Source organism: Ostrinia furnacalis, unplaced genomic scaffold, assembly GCF_004193835.3.
Source record: "Ostrinia furnacalis isolate ACB-3 unplaced genomic scaffold, ASM419383v2 OfSCF2039, whole genome shotgun sequence".
NCBI lineage: Eukaryota > Metazoa > Arthropoda > Insecta > Lepidoptera > Crambidae > Ostrinia > Ostrinia furnacalis.
Window position 1 is genome coordinate 298,905 of NW_021132278.1, and position 20,179 is coordinate 319,083.

The 20,179-nt window shown below is 37.7% G+C and overlaps 1 protein-coding gene across 3 annotated transcripts in view; it reads left to right on the plus strand.

The window, feature by feature from the left end:
• Nucleotides 1-7,241: 7,241 nt before the first annotated feature.
• LOC114354322 (zwei Ig domain protein zig-8-like) overlaps nucleotides 7,242-20,179 on the plus strand; it is a 173,757-nt gene continuing 160,819 nt past the window's right edge. For 2 of the 3 annotated variants that reach the window (XM_028306637.1, XM_028306640.1), the window contains exon 1: nucleotides 7,242-7,353. The gene's annotated coding sequence lies outside the window, so the exon portion shown is untranslated. Of the gene's footprint in view, nucleotides 7,368-20,179 lie in introns of all 3 variants that reach the window. The other variant, XM_028306638.1, reaches the window with a different exon arrangement.

Here is a 20,179-nt window from a genome sequence, read left to right on the forward strand (position 1 = left end):
AGAACGGAATCACGTTTCTTTATGTACCCAAGGCTTGATTCAAGTCTGCAATACCCAAACCAAACTACTCACTGGCACTAAAGTGTTCGATTACAGACTTAAACAACCCCTTGAGAAATAGGGAGGGCTAATAGAGAAATACGGGTCCCAAACGCAACATTTTTTATATTTGTGACAAAAGCTGTGCTATTAATGTAACTCATAAATAACGATTGTCATGTTGAGACCTGTGTTTACATGAACACTTTAATCATGATGGTACGCGAAAGTTGAAAATTTTAAAATAGAGAGGGCTTTCTATTTAAACTTTATATGTGGCAAACATAAGTTTTTGCCTCGCTTCTAGAGTTTTCAAAAATATCTGGAGCCGCTAAATGTTCGTCATTAGCAGGATTATGAAAGCCGTTTGAGTAATATCAACGAAAAACTAAACTTGCTTTTTACAGACCGCCATCTGTTGTGTATCAGAACTTCTGTATAATGCCAATTTTAAAATCTGTACGGAGTTTAAATCCGTTCAGAAATAATTCTGCGATTTCAAATTGAGTAGTTGGAGCATTGTGTTCGCGTTGCTTAAGTTTTGTTCATAATAGAATTTCGATTTGTTCTGTATTATCTGAAAAACAAGCTGTTTCATTCGACTCTACATTGGCAAATTTGTAAAGTTAAAATATGTATTTAGATATTTTCACTTACCAATATTACTCTAACTCAACACTGTATTATTGTTATATGTAAAGTTATATGGCGTTGGTGTATCTTTTTCAATAAATAAATAAATAAATATGCAATTTATGTGTACCTATCCTACCTTCCTTCTACACGGTGGACTGATGATTGCAGGAAGCACCTGGGTGCGGGCGCAGGACCGATCATTGTGGGAATCCTTTTTGTCTAGCAGTGGACTACATTTGGTTGAAACAAAACGAACGACCGAAATAGAAAATGCGCTTAAGCCTAGGCGCAGACCACTGATTTTTAGTAGGCCGATGGTTGGGCCCGATTCTAATTTGTATGAAGAATCGGCCGATACCAAATCGGTGTAATGTGCGCACTTTCATACATCTCCATACTGATTAACAGCTCGACCCAACTATCGGCCAACTTAAAATCAGTGGTTTGCGCCTAGGCTAAAAGTACACTCGACAACAAATAAATCGACCCTCCCGCGACAAGCACTTTCAAACGTATGCATTCCCACTTCCCACAAATGTTGGCACCATTTGAAAGCCTAGTTCTAAAGTTCATTTCATTAAAGTAAAGGTTTTTTTTACCCCAAAAATGTGTCTTTAGAAGGATCCAGAGTCACTTCTTCTAAAAATAGGTAGTTACGTTTGAGCTAACTTTTATGGTTATAATACTGTTAAGTTGGGATTAATCGCTATTCATCTGTTAAAGAGGACACGTGAAATCATTATTTGGTTTTATAACCATAAAAGTTGGTATTGATACCAGACAGAGGTGAGTCCAGAGCGAGGTCTTTTTTCAAGTCACATTTTATTGTTTATTTATCGTTTATTAAATGTGTTTTTCTTTATGGATATTTATTGGGCTTTTAAATAACACCAATATTGTTGGGGCACCATGATTTTGTCAGTAGACACGAGGTTTCCTGTAAAACGTAGGTGGGCCGATTTTTGTGATGACCAGTGTATGTTTGAGCTATTAAACAATTTACGTTAATAATACAGACTATCATGTAACCTTTCTACCTGTTTACTATAACTCTATACTACAGTGTATATAACACATCTCTCGTCCCGAAAAAACCCTTTCAAATAGTTCTAGTAAATAAAAAACATACCAGTTTCAATATCGAGTCTCCTATGTAATAAAAATTTTAGGGTCCCGCACAACTTTACTATCTGCCTATCTGACCTTCCGAACCTTCGGATTTAGACAACTTGATGGATAGACAGAAATTCAGGCCGAACTTGTAATTTACTGACCCTAGGAAGGACTTTGTATGTAAATTAATAGACAAACTTTTACTAAGCTGGTAAGAAGAGCGATTAGCATCTTTAACTACAAGGATCTGTTTGAATTAAATATTTAACGGAATTATCTTGAAGATTACTACAAAGTGAATAAGGAAAGTAGGTAGTTACGAAATAATTTCTCTAAGTAACTCACAAAAAGCCGATTCAAATTTAAATTCGCTTATGTTGGAAATAGGCTTATAAATAAAATAACTCTTTTAAGCCGCTTGTACACTCTAAGAAAAGTCGCCGGGCCTACGCAAGCATTTGTGTCATTTCTACACTCGAACCGTGTACATTGCTCCGGCGCTGACCAAGAAATAATCTTGTCTGCGCTAGATACCTATAACCATGTTCAAATACATTATTATGACTTGACAGTGCGCGTGGACGCACAGGGCGACACACGAACCAATCACAGAGCTCTATTCAACGCTGTGCGTTCGATTTGCTGCTTAACTTAAGCAAGCATCGTTTGTGAATACGGGCGAAATTTTCGTAACTAGGTCCGACCAAATTCTTGTCTTGTCTGCGGCAGACACGGTGAAATTTATTAGCGTGTACAAGAAGCCTAACACAATTTTAAAAGATGTATAAAAGCTAGCTCATTACCCGACTGCGCCAAAAAGAGGTTTATTTTCATTAATTAAGGTTAAAATTTTGTTTTAAAAACAATAATCATTTGCTAGTTAGGTAACTTTGGAAAACAAAAACCTATTCCGTAGGTTCTTACTAATACTGCAAATGTAGAAAAATCTTTGTTTGTCTGTACAGCTTTCCACGCAGATACCTATTGAATTTTTGATAAAGAGAAAAACATACGTTATACGTGATTACGTGGTTTTTTTATATATATTTTTTTGTAACAAACCGAAACTCACACGGTTGAAACCGCAGGCAAAAGCTAGCTTCTTTTGTAACAATAGGTCGAAGCAACTTCCTATTAATTGACTGGTGTTGTCACAAATTACTTAGACGAGAACTTTGAAGGAAGGTCAAGACTTTATTACAAAAATGTAATCTCTCCATAACCATTCATTACATCATCGCAGCCAATCTCGCAGCGCGTTTTATTAAGACAAGAATTTGCCTACGTATCCCCATTTCCATATGTACGGGTGTGACGTCATACCTAATCTTAGGGATCCGTATGAACAATGCTATCCCTCAATTGGTAAAAGTAGTTTTTTAAAGCTCTAGTTTCAATGGAGTGATTTTCATGAAGGAATTTAATGTCAAATATTTCAAATTGAAACTGATTTATTTGTTGTCATTAATTTTAGAAAATAATATTAATACACCAAATTTTTTAAGTGTACTAATTTTAAGTAATACAACCTAACCACCGAAGGTTTGACATCTAAATAAGTTTAGCTGTTCGTAAAGTAAAACAAATCTTTCAAGAATAATGTGTAAGTTTTTTGGACTAACTTATTCTATTTATATTACTCACTTAGAAACGTTTCTATTGTATTATTTAGTGCCTCATAAGTATTCAAAATCGATCAGGTTTCGTGAACTCCAAAACCATTCTTAAAATCACAACGTTTCGTTGAACCTAACCTTACAAGTCTGCTTCGTACTTGACTGATTTATTTTCTTTTCCCCACCTCCCCACTTCCCATCTCCCTTTACCCCAGATAGTAAAACAGACAGCTGTTGGTTAGACCGTAAACTTTTTACGGCATCGTGGTTATTCAGGGAAAACAAAAGCCTTTTTAAAGCACTGAACGTTGAGGTAAAAAGATTGGTTCCTAACGGCATGCAGTGATACAAAAATGATATGAAATATGAAATTTTTTGTTCCCAAAAACATTAGGTAGGTTTGAGTACTATCAATTAATTGATTCCAGCATTACTTAGGTTTTTTAGAATGACATTTTAGTACTTGATGCTTTGCCATTCAATGTTTAAAATTAATTTTAATGCCGAGCAATTTGACTAACTATTCATTCCACTGATTTATAAACAAACTGTTACATTTAAAGTATATTTAAATCTCGTCAAAAATGAAAATATTAACCCTTCAATCATACCAAGAAACTTGACGCAAACTATCAATAATCAATACCAAAAATATTCCACAACTTGGCCATTAAAACACCAATCATCACGTCAACTCTCCGTTTCCATTACAATTTCGTCCGGTTCCGAAATCGGTTCTCGTAGGCGGATAAGTATGACACAAATAGATCGAGTGATATTCAATTCGCGGGTAAATTGGCAAGATAACTTTATTTATCAGACGAGACATGCGTATTTACACACGCCCAAGGCAGAACCCAAGGCGAAGGTCGAGTACGAAAAGTACCTACAAATACGTTGAAACCGAAAGCCTAAAATACCTATAGGTACTTTAGACTAAGGCTGAGTTGCACCATCTTAATTTGACTTTAACAAACGTCAAAAATCTGTCAAACTCCATACAAAATCCACCGGTTATCGTTATAGTTACGATCCAAGTTAGGTGGCGAAACTCAGCCTTACTGTTCAGAATGAAATTGTGTCACGCGTGGGTTACCTAAAATAACTTGAAAGTTGGTAACACCGATATACGCTGAATCTGTACCTACCTACATATTTTATCGGATACGAATAGGATTATTAGTAAGGTTACTGTATAATAAACAGGGTGTTTGGAAGCCGGGTGCAAAGACTTAATGGGGGTGTTAGTATAGACCACCTAGAATATTTTGAGCCATTTTGTCTTTACCAAATTGTGATATTTATTTTCAAAGCGAGAGTCAATAGGCACTTACAGTTACAGGGCAGATATGTACCATCCTAGACTGCATCTCACTTAACACCAGGTGCGTGCGATTGCGGTCAATTGCCTGCCTTGTCTTAAAAAAAATTAGAGAACTATTATGACTTTAGTATCATATTTCAAAATGTTTCCAATAAAAATGCTGATTGCGCAAATGATTACGTCGAACATTTTATTTTTTTAATGTACTTTAGTATCATAATGTGTGTTTAATGATATTCATTTGAAAGCATTATTACGATTTCTCATATAATTCCTAATCCCTAAAAAAATACAAACCTTTGTTAGAAGGTTAGATGGTTTACACTAACACCCCCTTAAAGTATTGCACCCAGCTTCCAAACAGCCGGTATTTCACAGCACAACTGCACCTCTCTCTGGCTCGCTCTTGACTAAATTAGTTGTTCAACATCATCATCATTTCAGCCACAGGACTTCCACTGCTGAACATAGGCCTCCCCCAGTGGTTTCCACATCGCCCAGTTAGTAGCGGCAACCATTAAGTGCCTTCCTGCTTCCTTTATGAGGTCGTCTGTCTACCTTGTAGGTGAACATCCCACACCGCGTTTTCTGGTAAGTACTTACGTGGACTCCACTCCAGAACCTTGCCGCCCCATCGGCCGTCAGTTCTGCGTATAATAGGTATGCCCTGCCCATTTCCACGTCAGCTTGCTAATCCGACGGGATATATCAGCAACTTTAGAAAAAAGAGTTGTTCATACTAACTTATCAACACAGTAATCGATATCTCAGTTCTAATAGTTATAAAGTTCAGATGATAGTAGATTTTAGATAGACCGTTTTTGTTCCAAATTCGCTTCTATTCCAACTGGTTAAGATCCCTTTTAAGCTAGATTGTCGTCGTCTGTACGTAGAAATGTTTGCCCGAATCATACAGACCAGTGCATAGTGGTCAGCTTAAATATTCCCGTGCGTCCCCCTAACGAGTAAGGTTGTATCGGAACCAACGCTCGGTATTGAAACCTTTGGTCTAAATTCTCGGCTCTGGTCTAAATATCCTTCTAAACTTGAATCTATTTATTGAGGTTGAATCGAATTCTGAGTGTGTCTCACTATGTTTTATATTCGTATTCTGAATGTTCCATAGTGTGTTTATATTATACTAGCTTTTGCCCGTGACTTCGCACGCGTGAAATTTTGTTTTTCACAGAAAAACTATCGTGCGCGTCCTTATTTTAAAAACCGGGATAAAAACTATTATAAATCTGGGAAAGGTCCCGGGACTCATCAATCAATCGGGTCAGTGGTTTACACGTAAAAGCGTTACAGACAGACAGAATTTTTTTACATTTATAATATTACAAGTGGGGAGTAGGGAAGTAGGGATCACTAATCCATACATCAAGACTTAATAATTGTACACCTATAATGTAGAATACCTTCCCTAGAATTTTGAACTTTATTAAAACTGATCAAACGATCTTTTTGTTTAACTACCTTCTCCAAAAGCGAAATACTACTTACGACTTTCGCCATATTTTAGCAGCCAGACCAAAATAGACTCTGTCGCCACGTGATGAGGTAGCAGACAGAACTGCATTTTATGACTTTCTCAAACTATAATGTAAAGAGAAAACTCTCGCAAAGCAACGGTTTACTGAAATATTTTATTTCTCTACAAATAAGATGGCGTTACATTGTTAAAATAAACTTTGAGAATACCACGTTTAAAACTACAGTTACAAGCACGTTAAGCTTTGCATTTTCGTTGCAATATCGCTCGTATTACAAAGTGGATAAGATACCACAGTGTGTAGGTTGCGAGTAAAGTTTACAGTCAAGCAAACATAGTAACGTTTTAGTACATAAGTTATTCTTGATGTACGTAGTAGTTATTTCCGATTCTTTTAAGTGGGACACATAATATAACTTTAACAGCTACACCACTAAATGTTTGTCATTTATAATAATGAAACTCAATCTCAATGGGAAATTAAAGATTCAAAGATTATTTATTTATNTTCACACAATTATCACAACTTTTAGGTTACCTATTGTAATTGAAAATTTATTGGGTTTTCAGTGTATAAATAAAGTGTTTTTGTAAAGAAATTAAGTTTAATGTGCGTAGGTGTCAATCCAATGAATATTATAGGTGACTAGTAGCTTTAAAGCTATGTGTAGAATACTAATCCAATAATTTAGAGGCTTCAGAATAACTTACATAAGAAAACACGCCAGCTGAATACGACTGGAATCACTTAGACTAGAAAAACCTAAACTATTGACAGCTATTGGTTCGCAATAAGCGATTCTCTCCATTCAAAATCACAGTATCGACTTTTAGATAGCACAGAACAAACAGAGATACCTACAGTCCCCAATTATCGGTTAATCCATCTCAATTTATCAATGAAGTTAACTGTTATTAGGTTTTTAGTGTTTTATTTCGATGGAGAAACGTGCGGGGGCTGCGCCGTCCGGGCGATGCTAGCGCCCCAGCGGTTTTCGCCGCAGTTTCGCTCCGTCCGTTGACACGCTCGCACACGCTTGCGTGCTCCGAAATCCCACACATCGATTCGAAAACTGTGCTTGTGCTGTGCTAGTGTGTGATTTGTGCTGTGTTGTGCTAAGGATTGTTGCTATGTAAGTGATTTGAGGTAACACAATTTTTAAATTCTTTCAATTGATTGCATTTCAGTGTAATCATAAGCTAAACGGCTGATGAATAATTAAGTTAGTAGTCGAGGTGAAAACGTTTACTGTCAACAATTAGGTGGACGATTTAATGGGAATTTAATGTTAATTTCTTGATTACAGCTTTGGAGTGTGATGTTTTTTCAGGAATTTTCCAGATTATTATTTACCCTCATTGATTTATGAAGCGTGCGGCAATTTGAAAAATAGTTGCCATATAAAATTAGAATACTATTTTGAATATATTTCAATTGATGAAAGAAATAAAACACAACTTTTACGGCTTCAAATGTTCGAAAGCTCGTCTGTATTCCGCGACGGGCAATAAGAACGTAATTTGCGAACGATTCAATCGGCTCAATAAAATGTTATTGGGACTTTAGAGATATTTTAAAACGTCTAAGCGCTAGAATTGGAGCGTTTTTATTTAGCGCGTTTATTTTATTTCATTGATTTAAAATTGAAAAGCTTTTTAAATTCTTTGATATTCGAGCTTTCAGATAATCGCATTTTATTTTGATTTTAGAGAATAGCGTGAGTAATTAAAACGTTTAAATTATTTTTGGGATGCATGTTTTAATATTAACTTTCACATCCCGTTTGCAGTGTGCCGCAAAAACGATCCATCCGAATTTCAGACAACTTATGAGATGTTATGAGTGTTCACATGATAATTCTATATTACTGTATCCCGCAAAACTGGATGGCCGTGAAAACAAGGCCTTAGAGTTTTTACATAGAAATAGCACATAATATGCTAGGTATAGTTTGAAAGATTACTTTTTATAGACATCTACGTGGACGATGCCGTAGAAAAAAGTCAATTGTCTATGGATTAGAGATACAGCAGCAGTGCCCACTGCCCATTCAAGCAAGTTTATGCACGAGAGAGCTTTTTATCGCCATTAATTATCGTAGTTACTGTCAGATTGCATTATATTGGGGGTAATAAATAAGGATGTTACCCGAAACTCCATGATTTGTTAGTTAGGTATTTTAGAATGAAAGAAAATTCTTGATTTTCAAACCAATAAAAGCTTTTCCTAATTAGATTAATAGTGGGTAAAAGGTAAAGATTATCTGTTTTGGAGAAACTCAAAATCAGAGCGTTTTAAGAAAGTATAGGTGTTATTTAATGTAGCTTTTGAAAAGAGCTTTTTCTTGTGACTTATATCATAATAACTATTAGTAATGTATAAAGAATCAGTGTGTACACAAAAACATGAAATGGAAAAAGTAATTCACATAGGAACTTATATAGATAGGCAAAAAGATAGGAATCCCAACTTCTGGAATCCCTAAAAGTTTATGTGAAGTATGCTTCACATATTCATGCTATGGCATGAATACGGATAGTATATGTACCATCCTAGACTGCATCCCACTTAACATCAGGTGCGATTGTGGTCAAATACCTGCCTTATCATGCCTTGTCATGCATAAAAAAAAGAAAAAAATAAAACATAATTATTATATTACGATTTATGCCTACTTAAAGTCGTTCCACGGTTGAGGTCGATTGGAAGTTGTTTTCTTGAGAAGTTTATAATAAATTCATTGACTCACTAATAAACTGACCTCTATTACCAGCCGTCCACTAAAAAAATATATGTATAATTCACTTACTTTGAAGTCTATATTCTGAACTCCTAAAAACTTGTTCTAATTTATTTTCAAGAGAAACTTCGCAATACTAAGGTTAGACTGAAGAATTTTTCTACTACGATAATTTAATAATTTGTTACCGGTGATATTCATTATAGAGGAATAACTTTATAATTACGTTTTGAAACCTTTTACTTTTTACGTTAACTGATACATTTTCTATCTACATGTATGGTAAACTGATTGCCTTTTGAGTTCTTGGAAGATAATAGACAAAAAGGTAGGGCGCCATTTTCTGGAATCCCTAAAAGTTAATATGAAGTTTATCATTAGGAATACAGATGTATTAAAGATAATTTTAATTGTGAAGCTAGAGGTTCTGCTATGCTTGTGCCTGTGCTAAGTAGCGTTTTGGTGGTGATAACCATAAGTCAAACAATATAGTAATGTTGCGGACAGCGGATCTTAGGGCGTATACTTGCGCGGCATCGGAAATAAAAGACATTTTTTGTGCATAATAATCATATTGAATGCTAAGAAATGCGCTGATATTATATGCTGAAGCTTACCAAAATAATAATAACAAACAAAGATTATTAAACAGAAAAGGAAAAATAGACAATACGAAAAAGGTTGGTCCAACCTTTTTCGTTTGTCTATTTTTCCTATCGATTCCCAAAGTGGGCGGATGTTGCTCGCTTTACAACATTTCGCGTATTACTTATACAAAAAATCCTACAAAGTGGAAGTTTCTTCATTGTGTTCTATCTTTCTATATCTATAAGAGCGAAAGGTCACTGACTGACTCACTCACTCACTCATCACGAAATCTCAGAAACTACAAGTGCTAGGAGTCTCGAATTTTGCATGGGGTTTCCTTTTAGAACGTAGGTGACGGGACTCACTAAGACGGGATTTTGCAAAATTCAACCCCTAACGGGATAAGTCGTGGACGGCCGCTAGTTTCCATAAGTATTCCCCAGGGCTTTGAACTGTTAATATTCTTCTCCAATCGTCAGGACAGTGACAGCCGGGGTCGTAACCCTCTGCCATACTTAAGCCGCCATATTGGATTCCTGATCAACAATTCGCTGAAGTTCTTGAAGGTGCCTTTCTTAGTTTGACCACTGAGTTTAATGTACAGTTGAATAGATAATTTTAGATCGCAGATTTCTGATAAAAATACAATATCTGAATCGTAATTCATGAACTTTCAGGATCAGTAACCACTATTTTGATATTTTATCTTGCATAGTTTAGAAATAATAGCGTGCAAATACTTATCGTTTCCACCCTCTATAATAATTTAAAGACCATAGATAATATTATGTTAATTCTAAATAAGAAAAAAGTAATAAAAACCTCAGTGCCAGACCAAAGATTAATCACTCACGTTAATCATACAAATAACTCCTTTTTTGTAAGCAAAATCTTTCACATTTCTTGTTATCACAACACGTCAGGACCTCTGCGTATCTTATGGGCATGTGAGCGATAACATTTGACAGCTCTCGCTTCGCACCCCACGCTACAAACGCACACTCGCTCAGTTATGACTGTCAAATCGTTTGATCACGCTACACCACGCTAATGGAGCGTGCGAAAGGTCTTAGGGTGTGGCGATATGTGTGTAATTGATTAATATCTGTATAATAGACTAGACACGTCAATTATACATCTATATATATATACTCCCAAGCCGCTTTCGGCTACGGTAACTGCGACAAAATTCCTTTAGTCCGCAATAAGAGGGCTACGCTGGGCTGCCCTATCATGTGCCCTCACATGGCTACAGTAGCCAATCTTGTTGGTAAACGTGCGCGAACAATGTCGACACGTTAGGACACCGCTGATATAGTTGTAGGTGATAGCCGCTGCTGGTCTGGCTTTAAGAGCATCGCGCTTCGAGTCAAGATCAGATTTCCGCTGCTCTTCGAAGTCGTTAACTTTTTTCCGCACCAGGCGCCTCCACTCCAGACGGTGGCTAGCAGTTTTTTCCCACTTTAGGGGGTCGATGTCGCAACGCTTCATATGTCTTTTCTGAACATCTATACTAATATTATAAAGCTGAAGAGTTTGTTTGTTTACTTGAACGCGCTAATCTCCGGAACTACTGGTCCGTTTTGAAAAATTATTTCAGTGTTAGATAGCCCATTTATCGAGGAAGGCTATAGGCTATAAACCATCACGCTACAATCAATAGGAGCAGAGCAACAATGAAAAATGTTGCGAAAACGGGTTTTCACGCGTACAAAGTCGCGAGCACAGCTATTAGGCCTCAGCCTCGAACTTAGCGGGCAGCGGGGCGGCGGCGGCGGCGGCGCGGGAGCGGCAGGATCTTATGCGTAAAATCAAATAGACCGGTTCTCGAAAACAGCGACGCGGCAGCGGGGCGGCAGCGGGCAACGAGCGGGCAGCGGCGAGGGAGCGGGCAACGAGCGGGCAGAGCGCACTCCTTCTTTTGCCCACAATAAATCGAGCGTTAGGAATAAATTTTAATCGAAATAAAATTGTCGCCGTTGTTCAGACATTTCGTTTGCGAATAAAAACAAATATCTCGACAACACAACCCCGAACACAACACTTCGCCGCTAAAGCGCCGCGCGAGCTGCCCGCTTGTTTCGAGAACGGGTCTGCGTTGCCCGCCCCGCTCCAGCGCCGCCGCCGCTCCCGCCCCGCTGCCCGCTAAGTTCGAGGCTGAGGCCTTATAGGTACTATACTCGTGATTCACTGGTTGAGCGTTGGGTTTTTGGCGGTCAAGCTGTAGATCCTGGCTACACAGGAGTTGCAGCGGTGGGAACGAGATATGGGTATAGTCACGTAAATCCGTAATATACTCGTGATAAACTGTTTTACTTTACTATATTATTCGTGATTAACGTTGTTTATTTTATTTATACTTCAATGCCAAAAATATTAACATTAGGCGAACTTAATGCCATAAGGCATTCTCATCCAGTTTACCTTGTTGTAGTTGTTGTAGCAGATATAAAATACAATAGAACATGACATGTGAGCGGTAACAATCAAAAGAGACGAACACAAAGCCTAAAATATCTTCAAATAGAAGCGAGATATAACATCGCCCGTTATCAGGCTGTGAATGTAACATTTGCTGATTTGCCTGGAAATAGGGTCAACTTGCCTGTTCGCGTCCTCCAACCTATTCGTATCTAAACGACGCGTCACATTAAAACAACTGACCAATGCCCTGACAGTTTAATTTTCCCCGGTAAACTTGACGTTCACTGGTTGTGTTTTTATTGGCGGGCAAGCTATAGATTCTAGCTACACAAGAGTTGCAGCGGCGGGAACAAGGGTGGGAATAATCCCTTTTTGGTCCCGCAGTGCCTGTATTTATTATAACAGTTGACGTTCCTAAGTATTTAACTGTTTTTCAAAGAGTGATCTTGGAGCCACGCAGAAGGTGGATCGACGACCTCATAAAGGTCGCTACAAACCGGGCGATGTGGAAATCACTGGAGAAGGCCTATGTTCAGCAGTGGAGGTCCTATAGCTGAAATGTTGATGACGATGATATTGGAGCTATAGAGTTTGTAGCTACTTGCAGCTGTATTACGCTCAATACGCGTAGTATAATACGAATAGAGTGAAGGATGCAAACAGGCAGCATGACCCTACAACAACGCTACAAATGTTACACATTAATCCCTTTGTACCAGTTGGGTACATCGTAAACAATGGTACACCGGAACAGACGCACATCTGAAGTAACGGAGTGTTATCTTAGCTAAGACTTCCATTGTTACAGATACTAACTGGTCCAAAATATGGTGTTTGCGCCAGATAATTCACTGTGGGTAATGGCGACAACCATGTATAAGCTCAGCAGGTTTGTGTGGTTAAAGGCGACGACACATAAGAGCAGTGGGACTGCGAGTCTGAAAACAGACGACGATTTTACCAAGTGGTAGTTGAGAGGTTGGGTACTAAGTATTATGCGAGAAGTCGCAGATTTGTTAACATGATCATAATTGAGTTGAATCTATACTAATTCTATACTAATATTATAAATGCGAAAGTAACTCTGTCTGTTTGTCTGTCTTGCTTATACCACTAAACCCGATTTTTGAAACAGGAACACGCGCGATAAAGGTTTTCTGTGACAGACAAAATTCCACGCGGGCGACCCGCGGGCGAAAAGCTAGTGTTAACTACTTCGATAGCGAATATGAGTTTCCCAGTGTCGTCCAGGCACAACACAATCAACAAAACACAGCAACAATCGAACAGGTACCTTGTCTGCCGCCGCGCTGCTGGTAGGTACTCTGTAGGACGCCGCCGGCCGGTAGTTAGGGCTTCGCCCGGTGTCTTCGGTGGTTCACTTGAGTCACTAACTTCAAGCAAAGTACTGTGGAGGCCTCACACACAAAACATTTCCAAAAAGTCACCAAATTTCACATTTCCGTTGGAGCACACAATAAGCGTGGCACTCGCGGAGCCGGCCCAAACGCGAGAGGGCGAGCTGCATAGCTTTCGTTCGTTTTCCGTCGTGGACGCGGCGCGGCGCTACTGTAGTCGCGCGCGCTCGCCGTGTAAGTTTTGGCGGGACGGAGTTGGCGGCAGATTTAAATAGGTCCCGCGCAATCGTACCGTGCTCATTGAAAGTATGTGTGCCTGAACAGCTAGTCTAAAAAGAAATGACGTAATTTTCTTTTAAAATAACATGAAGAGATGCGTATTATAATTATGTATAATGTATTGTTGTATAATAGTCATTAAGACCCATAAGATTATGAATCTACACTCAAAAACGCTTATGAGTAAGTAAGTAAATACCTACCTAAGTTCTTTATTGTGGATGATGTAAATAATATATTTCAATCAATGACGCGCTTTGAAGCTTCCATTATCGATACGAACCTACAAAACGCTGAATTCAAAACTTTTCTTGCCCATATTATTATTCAATTTTTATCGGAATAATATGTTTCCATTTAAAGTATCCACTCCGTGTTTTTCTTAAGAAACGTATCTTACATTTTATTCAACTGTTTTTAAAATCAACAATTGGAATAAAAGTTTTAGAAGCGTTTTTCCGTAAGCCGAATTCCTTCCAAAGGCTCTGTAAGTAAGAGTTATAGGGCTGATTAAAATACAGAACCAGCCAACGACATTATCAATCAGGACTTGGTGACAGGTTAACCACGCAAAATATACATTAAACGACTAAAGGCTGTGCGCTGACGTAGGCACATTGTGGCGAAAAACAGTGAGAAAAACTCTTTTGTGAATTTTAGGTTTTTACGTCTTGTGCCTTGTGTTTATTGTTTCATTGTTTATTTTAGTCATAATATTGTTGCATTTAGTTCTGAATGGTTCTTATTACATAACTTTTTTCTTCACATAAACAAAATTAGTACATACATAGTGCGGAATTTAATATCATAGGCATGCAGTATTCTTTGCTAGTCTAAGTCTAGTCTGCTTTTTGGGCTTAGCAGTAAAAAAAAATGGGGTAAAATGTTAAAAGAGAAAACAAAAAAAATGCAAAATAGTGGAAAGTGTAATAAAAGTTATCTGTATTTCATCTGGCACTTAGCATGTAATTACTGTATTAAGCGTATTTAGAGTTGAAATTTTCGTCATTCCGATGTTAAAATCAATACTCACCGTGCTCGGTATAATAACTCTAGTTTCTATCCCAATAAGCGTTACATAAGCACAAAGTTGCGTGTCCCGCGTATCTTCGTCTGCGCACCGCCTAATCCAATGTTAAGTAACAGTTTAACCGTCTTTGTCAAGGTAATTCCGCAAACAAGATTGCTAATAGATTTATATCCTCGTTAATGTTTCTTTAGAAAGGAGGCCATGCAAATTTCCACCCTTATTGTACTTAAGATCAGGTTGCTTACATTTTTGCCTTTACTTAGACTTTATAGTAAATGGGCTGACTCAGCGATCAAAAGGCTCGGCTAAATTAAAATTATGCGTTACGTTAACAAATCTTTATTATATCGGTAATATATTTAAGTATTGTTAAGTGCTATTATAGATCTAGCGATTAACCCTGTGCCTGATAAGTACATGGGAGCGGCAAGGAAGGGGTGACATTGACACATTATGACATGACAGAGCATAATTATGTCTGTAGGCATAATTATAACACTTCAGCCACTGACTAATTTCAGCGCTACACAAGATTTTACAAGCCACAATAGGATAAGTAGGATCGTTTTGGCATTCAGGTGGTCTAGTGGTAAGACCACCTGAGAGCTAGAGGTCCCGTTTTCGATTTAGGTCCGGTCCGTAACATTTTAGGTCCGGTTTGGTTGTAGGGCTTGATCTTTTAGTTCATCTGGTTAGCTCCACCACCTTACCTAAATCTGTCGCCATAACAAAAATGTTATCAGTGGGCTGGGTGTGGTATGAAAATTTTAGTTTTTGAGAGTTTCCCGCTAAGGGCGCTGTACAATCCGTCATACATTTAATGTAATTTTTTGACGCACTCACTAGTGAGCGCGTTTGAAAAAAACTCACACTCAGCCCTCAGTATGGTCCTGTTCTGACAGTTGGAGGTAAGAAAGCCAGTTTCTGCGTGGTTGAGGATTCCGGGTGAAATTCGTTTCCATTTTTGGCCTGATCATCACAATCCATACAGCTTCCTTATACTTACTACATATTATAAACAACGCCGTCTTGTCTGTTGCTATGTACCTATGCTTAGATCTTTAAAACTACTTAATTTTGATGCGGTTTTTTATGCTTCAAGAGGAAGGTTTGGATTACTAATGTTTGGCCAAAAAACGTTTCCCAAATTATCACATCGCAAACAACGTTTCGCAAATTTTCATTCGGCAAATTCTCATTTGGCAAAGCAACTTATGGCAAACTTTTAATTCGCAAATGTTGTTTTTGGCATATTATTGTTTAGCAAATTATTGTTTGGCAAAGTATGGTTTGCCAAATGTTTCATTAGGCAAAAATGTTTCACGATAAACTATTTACAAAGTAATTTGATTGGTGCATAGAATGGATACAAATTAGCTTGTGGTTATTATTTTGTTTAGTGGGTAGTTAATATAAAATTTGTTCTACATTAATTTCCTTATTTCATTCTTTTTATCGAAATTTCCAAACGATTCATTAACAATAGAGGTGATTCTAGCGCTCGGCGGCCGCTGCCGCGGCACGCTTCGCTCGCCTTCGCGCATTAAGGGTCACTGTTCTAACCTAACCTAACCTACTTTTTTCTGTAATACCTACTTTTTGCAACCATACTATTTCCTGCAATGTTTTACATAAAATTCTTGTGAAAACCATGGTCATGTGCCTTATACTTTGATTTGTGGGTAACGGTGGGTAAGTATGTGAAGTATCAATTTGACCAAACAAATTATTTGGGATGTAATATTTGGCAACATAAAACATTTGCGATATAAACATTTGCCAAGTAAAATTTGGCCAAATGATAATTTGACCAAATGAATTAGTTGCAAAAAGTACAGTTGCTAAAAGTTCATTTGGGAAATGAAACTTTGGCGATAAGTTGTTTGCGAAGTGAAATTTGGCGAAAAGTAATTTGGCCAAACGGAAGGATACCGGAAGGTTTATTTGTATAAAACATTCATAGAAGAGAAAAGCCGAGAAATTCCATTGCAACCGTACGAAGTCAGGGCGGGTCGCTAGTTGTGGATAAAAAAAGGGAATTGACAAGGATTTCCCCTGCTTTATGAATAAAATATTTTCATGACAACGTAACAGTCCTGTCCTTATGTAGGTTTGATTCGTATTGCATCCAACAATTACTTTCAGTAAAAGCTGCATCCACTCGAACTTTGTAACGAGTTGCCTCAATGTAAAGGGACTAGACTTAGAGCTGGTGAACGCCAGACCTACGTCATTTTATAAAAGCGGAAAGTTTGTCAGCGTATGCTTCCCACAGGTTAGAATGTTGGTACATCATGAAGTTTGGGTCATCGTGGCTTTGGCAGCTACCCTCAAAAGATTGAATGGCAAGGAGTTGGAACTGTCAAAATCTGTCTGGCTATTAAAGAAACTACTTGTAATTACTGCCCAAATATTAAACATAAAAATCAGCACAATTTTTTGAGGGTAGCTGCAAAAGCCACTGACAACTTCATGATGCACCAACATTCAAATACAGTATTTTTTTACTAGTTTCGGTGTCAGGGTTCACCCCTTGTTAGATCCATGTTTAATTGAATAAATGTATTATTATTATTTATATGTTTGTGTATTTTATCTCAGCTTTAAGGGCTGGTAATATAAGATCAGTTACGGGCATTGCCAAGTAACTGATCCCTATTTGATTTTAAAATATTTGTTTGTATTACGATGGGCACACTGAGGCAGCAGGCTCATCTTGAAGGAAACGCCGTACTATTCTGCAGGTGTTTAGTAGGTACAGCTGCTTTTTGCATTGTGATAAAACTATTTTCCGGAAGATCAATAAGTTTGAGGATATGGTGTAAGTGTTTGGGTATTATTATTATTATTATTTATTCTAACCTATATTGGGAGCATACGCCTACAAACTTTCAGTTTTCATAAAATGACGTAGGTCTATCGTTCACTAGCTCTTAGTCTAGACCAATACTTGTTTGTCGTATTGGACTCATTTCAGGTCTACATGAACAAAGTTGGAAGTTCCTTTGAAAGTTAACTATCTTTATAAATGGAAGTTCGCCTTTTTGCTTAAGTGAAATAAGTGAAAAGGTGTCTGCTTCAAATTCTGGATGTTGAAACTTTTAATGATATGCCCGTGTTTTTGCGATGGAAGATGTAGGATCAAGTTTTAATTAGGTAATAACTTTAGAATGTTAAAGGTCTAAACTTTAAAAAAAATCAATTGAAGTAGGTAAGATATTTAATCATCATCATCGTCATCATTTCAGCCATAGGACGTCCACTGCTGAACATAGGCCTCCCCTAATGCTTTCCATGTTGATCGATTGGTAGCGGCTTGCGTCCAGCGCTTCCCTGCTACCTTTACGATGTCGTCGGTCCACCTTGTAGGTGGACGTCCCACATTGCGTTTTCCGGTACGCGGCCTCCATTCCAGAACCTTGCTGCCCCATCGGCCGTCGTAGATATTTAATATCGTGTTGGAAAACAGTGTAGGTATTGAAAGACAAACAAAAGGCAAAGAAATGTTCCCAATCCTTCTCTACCTCGTTTGTTTGTTTAAATTCCAAATAAATGACGTCCACTGCTGATGAAGGCACCCAAGGATTTCCACAACAATCGATGTTGTGCTACCCGCATTCAGGTGCTTCCCTCAACTTTCTCTAGACCGTTGGTCCACCGAGTGGAAGATCTACCTCCACTACCTTTTCCGGTCCATGTTCATCATTTCAGCCATAGGACGTCCACTGCTGAACATAGGCCGCCCCAAATGACTTCCACATCGCACGGTTGGTAGCGGTCCATGTTCAACACTAGAACTTTTCTACACCACTGTGAGTACCGCCAACACTTACCGTGTCCCACATAAGTACAAGCTTGAATACATTTCCACCTAGGTTTGCCTACGCCTTATTTTACTAGTCAAATGAAAAGCCTTCATCGCCTAGTAACTGTCACCGCAACATGGCTATTCGTGAACTTAATAGGCGTTTACATATTAATCCGACCATAGAGGGGTCAGTTCATCAGAGTCATTCATTGCAACCTCGTACTATACTTACTACAACTACTTACGATGCTTTTTGTTTAGCTTAATATCGACTGTCCTTTAAGCACAGAATCAACTATTTAGCATTGGTTATTTTTAACGCATTCATTTTCAATCAATACAACATACATTGATAAAAATATCGGGTGTTTGAGAACACCTTTTTTCACCATTCAATTAAGATTTAGTAAAGTAGTCAAGGAGTTTGTCGCATTCGCACTTATAGCGTCTGCGTACCTACGACAGAATACTGGGTTATTTTAGTGAATATATAATTTGCTTTCTTCTGATACGTATTGTTAATTATGAAAAATCTAAAACGTTAAAATAGCGGTATCGTTATAGCCAATGAGATGCTGTCATAGTGACATTGACAATACGTCAATGTCACACGAGAATCAAACGTCAGAATAGAGGGACGCGCGGAGACGACTCCGCGCGCTTTTGTGCTAAGTGATGAATTGTGTCTAAAATAAGGCAATATAATGTACAAGATGAGTATCCAGTGTTTTATTTATGAGAATAGATCTACCGGCCTCTAATAGTATATAGATCCCTACATAACTGGACATGACAATTCAATGCATTATTTTCCCCGTCATAAAGAAGGATGGTAGATGTCGTTTTGTAAAATATCTAAGAACACGAATATTTTGTTTACTTCGGTTAAACATTCCACGAAGAATTTCCTCTGTATTCCAAATCCCGTATGATATTTTAATAAGCCCATACTTTCGTATGCAGACGTTTACTTAGAAGCCTTCGCGCAGGTACGCCCAAATATCAAGTTTCAAGTAATTTAATATAAAGCGTTTTCGTCGTTGGTTCGTGTTATTTTTCAAGAAAATTTTCTGAAGGATCCCTTTGAGAAACTTGTGAAAGCTTAATGTTGGTTTTTCAGTGGTTATGACGTCAAAACAGGCTTAGTTGCTTCCTTTTATGTGTCAGTCCTTAAGTTTAATGGGCACTATTGATAAAATTATGAAAGCAAGGCGCAGACTGTGAGCCAGAACTTATTATACAATGGTGTTGCATTTTTTTTAGGTTTGTGGACAGCAAAGCTTTGTGCTTGTTAGTTTTGTCTAATTTGACAATGACAGGTACCTACTGATTTAACAGCAAATCTGAAAAATTTTAAAAATGCTAGTTTTCTAAACAAAAAACTTTTGGTCCGTCCATTACAATACATTATCCAAAAATGTTGGAGACGTATATTTTTATTTTTCAATCGTAAGTAATTACGAAGTAATGATGCGTTAAAGTTCCACGTGACGTCACAAAGTGCTACACTTTATAGCACTCCTTGACGTTACGGGCCTCCTCTCTTGAACTTTGGCGCACTTGATCTCTTTCAATTTTCATTAGTTTGAAAAAGTGAAAAATACGTGTCCAGTATTTTTTTATACGTTAACCGACAGCCTAATTCAAACTCTAGCTTTTTTACCCAGGAAAAATCTGTTTCTAATCATTGCTTTACGTAATATTTGCCATCAAGTACTAAAAATACGATTA